Genomic DNA, 5,052 nt, shown 5'->3' with positions numbered 1-5,052 from the left:
GCTTAGTCCGAGATTCATTGGTCCGTTCCGTATATTGTTCCGTGCTGGTGAGGTAGCGTATAGACTGTAATTGCCCGATGAGCTCGCGGGGATTAATCCTACTTTCCACGTGTCCCATTTGAGGAAATGTTTAGCAGATGAGGAGGCCCATGTGCCTCTTGATGACATTGAGCTTGATAGTAAACTAATCTACGTTGAAGAACCTATTGCTATACTTGACCGTCAGGAAAGGCGTTTAAGGAACAAGGTGGTTAGGCAGGTGAAGGTGCAGTGGAGGCACCGTAGGGGTTTCGAGGCTACTTGGGAGTCCGAAGACGAAATGATGACACTCTATCCGCAGTTGTTCCTGTCGCATTCGGATTCGGGGATGAATCCCATTGTAAGGGGGTGGACTTGTAACGCCCGTTAATTTTCGGTTTAAAGATTTAAGCATGTAAGGTATGTATAATTCTCGGGATTTAACCGACATTTCTCGGAAAAATTCTCGTCATCCCGATACGTTAAATCACTTAACTTTTCTCTCAAGTTGCTCCACCTTTCATAAATGAGGGACTAGAGTGTAACTAGTTGTTTTATATCAGAAAACTAAAAACCCTAGCTCCCCTCCCTTCCCTATTTCCGATCGGACAAGAGAGCAGCCAAGGAGCTTCGGTTTTTCTTGTTTTACAGCCAAGTTTAGGGCGTGAAACTTTAATTGAAGGTTAGTACTATGTCCTTACAAGTCTTTTACACCTTAATTGGTCGTTATAGCACGCGTATTGATCGATTAATGGCTTGTTTTAGGCTAACCGGGTGGCTGTTCGATTGAGCATTTCCGGGATTGTTTTGATTGAGGTTTTTGCACCAAAATCTTCCTAGGTATGTCTAGTATAACATACTTTAAAATCATGTTCATTGGTGTTCGTTTGATTGGTTAACTAGTTGTGGTTTGAAATATCGTTTTCGGTTGACTAGAATTGTATATTGTTGCGTTTAACGCGAGGGTTGAGTGATTAACGACCAATCCAGCTCGGGTGAACTTGGTTTGACGTACGGGCTGTTGAAAAATCATTTTTATAAGTTATGGGACTGAATTGGTTGTCGGTTACTCAAATGGGTTAGTACAACGCGCATTTGTGTTTATTTTATAGTTGGTGGGTTGTACTTGCGAATTACCGACCCATTCGACTCGTGTAGCGTCGTGTGGACTTGTTGGCTGTGAATTTATAATATTGGGTCCACATGGGGCTGAGTTGGATGTTAATTCCCTAAACAACTCTTAAATGCGCGTGCTAGTGTCACCTAGTGCTTCCGGGGGTAATTTGGGAATTCTTTATTTCCTGGAGTATCTATGGGTCGTGTCGGTGAATGTAAGGCCCCGGGGGCTGTTTTGAATGAGTTTGATGAAGTCGAGGCTTTAGGTAACTTGAACCATACTAGAACGTCTCGTAGGATAAATGAATCCTTTTGGTGTCGTTAGTAAGGTTTGTATGTAAACCGACAGGCTTGTGAGTTGTGGGGATACTTAGGGTTCTCTAGCTTGTGGTGAATTCGTGACTTGTGTCCGGTGAGTTCATGATGCCCCCTTTTTACTCTTTTAAGATTTTGGGCTAGCATGCACACCTAAGCGATTTTGCTTGATGAATTGTTTAAATTATTTTGGATGGGCTTACTTGTATTGGGTAGGCCTTGAGATGATATTATTGTATGATGTAAGTATGTTTGTACATATATTATTGTATGGCCAATATTTGGCGATGTTTAGTAGTCGTTATCGACTATGGATGTTTACGTATGTCTACTTCGTGTTTGCATACGTTGGATGAGATGTTACGTGTTTGGGTTGTATGTGTGCTCGACCCTGATGTTATTACTTGGACGAGATGTAATGTGTTTGGGTTGTACGTGTGCTCGACCCTGATTTTATTACTTAGATGATATATATGTAGGGATATAATTATAAGGATGTTTATATATAATTATAAAGATGTTTGTACATATATATAAGGAAGATTACTTATTGTTGATGATGGCCTAACTGTTATATCCAGTTTATTTGGCCTAACCGTTGTATCCCGTTTATTTTAAAACTCTCGGGATGACTATTATGATTATTATTATAGATGTTAATTAATAAAACTTGAACTCACTCAGCTCAAGCTGACTTTGTGTGCATGTTAGTGTGAGTTTCAGGTTAGAAGGTGGATGCATTACCACTTGGACGTGCACGAAGCTACTTGGACGGTGGAGGGCATGCTTAGTCGGATGTTTTAATAATAATAATCATTTTTCTTTTAACGTTTTATTAAATACATTTCAATTTGGTTTTGGGCATAATTCCCGGGTTTTGGGAACTTGTTTTATTAATTATGATTTTCCGCTGAATTATACTCTAAATTGGTTATTTTGATGGAATGAACTGTTTTTAAGTTTAAGTATTTTTGTAAGTATTTTGGATGAATACCAACTGTAGGATTCCCGGGATTCGGGGTCTTACATAAAGTCGAAGCCCTTGACTTACTCTCAAGTCCCGCAATCACATCTGAAACCGATTCTTAGTTTATCTCCAAAGGAATCAAAGGGGGAGCCCAAGACTGAGGCTTGGGCTGTCTTTTTGAACTAATCATTTACACTTTTTGAAGAGTTCATCCAAGACAATATCTGGAGACAAGTGGATATTAGACAGTGGATGTTCTTGGCACATTACCGACAATCTCGATCTCCTAACCAATGTAAAAGATATTCAAGGGGGATATATAGCTTTTGCAGGTTATCAAGGGGGTATCATTACAAAGGAGGGAGAAGTCTCAAATGGTGATATTTCCTTGAGAAGGTTAATTATTGTGAAAAAGTGGATCACAATCTGCTGAGTGTTTCTATGATTTATGATAAGAAATACACCACTTTGTTCACTGATAAGGAATGTGTAATTTTTCAACCCAGATTCCCAATTCCTGAAGACATGGTTGTCATGCGATCTCCTCGATCAAATGATATTTTTGTTTTGGATATGGGTATTAAGGTATCTACCACTCCTTCTGAAATGTGTTTTCTCTTGAAAGCTATCGAGAAAGATATGATTCTATGGCACAGGGGTATGGGATACATCCATATTCGTAAAATGAATCATCTTATGGCGAATAATCTGGTAGATTGGGTATCCCTAAAGGACTTCAAGTTGAATGATCATTGTGTGGCCTGTAAGAAGTGAAAGCAAAAGAAGAAATCTCACTCTATTAAACATATCAATTCAATTGATACTCTCCTTGAACGACTTCACATGGATTTATTCGGCCCAGTGAATCGTCCGAGTATCACGGGTGATCTATATTGCTTGGTAGTTACCGAAAATTACTCAAGGTATTCGTGGGTTTTATTTCTGAGCACCAAACACAAAATGAGACGAATTCGAAGTGATAATGGCACGGAGTTTAAGAATAATGTATAAGATTTCTTTTGTATTCAATGAGGGATACATAGGGAATATAGCACTCCTTATGTGCCATAGCAAAAACTATGTTTCGGAGAGGAAGAATCAAACCTTGATAGAGGCGCCTAGGACAATTTTAGTGAATTCTAAGCTTCCCGTTCAATTCTAGAACGAAGCTGTGAATACCGCCTATTATACACTGAATTGTGTCCTAACGGCTAAGAATCTTAAAAAGGCAAGTTATGAGCTTCTTAACAACCGTAAGCCAAACCTCAAGTATCTCAAACCTTTCGGGAGCTCATGTACGATACTGAAATAAGATGCTGCGAAATTTGCAGAGAAAGCGTTTGAGGGTTACATTCTTGGTGTATGATTCACCCAAGAAATGTGTGTTTAATATCTCTTCTCGTTATGTGGAGGAATGGTATCATGTGGATTGTTAAAGTTACACCACACCTCTACTGGCAAAGGTCCCGATTGGATGTTCGATTATGACTCGTTATTTAATTCATTCATTCCAACGGTTGAGGTACAAACTGAAGACTTGGTACGTGGTTATTTGGAAGATAAACTATTTTCCATACCAAGATCCTCTAATTATGAAGAACCCGTAACATGACTGGAAGCTTTACGAATTTTTATTGCCTATGCAGCTTTCAAGAACTTTAAGGTGTATCAAATGGATGTGAAAAATTGCGTTTTTGAACGGAGAGATTCACAAGGAAGTGTATGTGAAACAACCTCCCGATTTTGAAGACCCTGACTATCTTGAGCGTGTTTATCGTTTAAATAAGCCTTTGTATGGTTTATACCAAGCCCCGAGAGCCTGGTACAGCACACTTGTTAACCATCTTATTGATAGCGGTTTCAAACGGGGGACTGTGGACTGTACCTTATTTTTATAAATCTCTTGGTGATGATCTGCTCCTCGTCCAAATCTACGTTGACGATATCATTTTTGGCTCAACAAACGACATGTTGTGTAAGGAGTTCGAGAAAATGATGCAGACAAAATTCGGGATGAGTTCGATGGGGGAGATGAATTTCTTCTTGGGGTTGCAGGTTCACCAGTCTGATTCGGGAAATTTTATTCATCAGACCAAATACGTGAACGATGTCTTGAGCAGATTCAAGATATCTGCCAGAAAAATCTCCTCGACACCTCTTCCGGTGGGTCACAATTTATTACCGAATGAATTGGAGGGTACTGTTGATCCAACCCTATATCGAGTGATGATCGGATCTCTTATATATTTAACCACGTCTTGACCTGACATAATATTTTTTGTTTGCTTGTGTGCCAGGTATCAGTCGAGTCCACGAGTGACACATATGGCGGCTGTGAAGCGTATCATGCACTATCTGAGGGGTAATCTTGACATCGGGTTATGGTATCCCAAGGATGATAGTTTTGTTCTTACCGCTTACACCGACTCGGACTACAGAGGATGCAAGATCAATTTTAAATCAACTACAGCGGGATGTCAATTCATAGGAAGCCGGTTTGTTTCCTGGTAGTGTAAGATGCAGACAACGGTCTCCACTTCAACCACCGAAGCCGAATATGTGGCAGCCTCAAGTTGCTGTTCATAGGTTTTGTGGATCCAGCAGCATCTGCAGGATTACGGTTTGAAGTTCCTTAC

The sequence above is a fragment of the Bidens hawaiensis genome, unplaced genomic scaffold, assembly GCF_021521415.1.
Source record: "Bidens hawaiensis isolate Kalapana, Puna unplaced genomic scaffold, B.hawaiensis_p1.1 tig00031755_1, whole genome shotgun sequence".
NCBI classification, from domain to species: domain Eukaryota; kingdom Viridiplantae; phylum Streptophyta; class Magnoliopsida; order Asterales; family Asteraceae; genus Bidens; species Bidens hawaiensis.
The sequence above is the reverse complement of the archived record's forward strand: the minus strand, read 5'-3'. Positions refer to the sequence as shown.